We start from the raw sequence: 344 nt of genomic DNA on the forward strand, positions 1-344 counted from the left end.
CAGAAAAGTGAATTTTAACTAAAAACTAATAAAAATATACTAAAAACTAACTAAATCATACTAAAAACATACTAAAAACAATGCCAAAAAGCATACAAATTATCCGCTCATCACAACACCAAACTTAAATTGTTGCTTGTCCTCGAGCAACTGAAAATCAAATAAGATAAAAAAGAAGAGAATATGCAATGAAGATCAGTATTAATTAGATGAGCGGGGCTTTTAGCTTTTTGCCTCTGAATAGTTTTGGCATCTCACTCTATCCTTTGAAATTCAGAATGATTGGCTTCTTTAGGAACTCAGAATCCAGATAGTGTTATTGATTCTCCTAGTTAAGTATGATG

The sequence above is a fragment of the Arachis duranensis genome, chromosome 6 (genome assembly GCF_000817695.3).
Source record: "Arachis duranensis cultivar V14167 chromosome 6, aradu.V14167.gnm2.J7QH, whole genome shotgun sequence".
NCBI classification, from domain to species: domain Eukaryota; kingdom Viridiplantae; phylum Streptophyta; class Magnoliopsida; order Fabales; family Fabaceae; genus Arachis; species Arachis duranensis.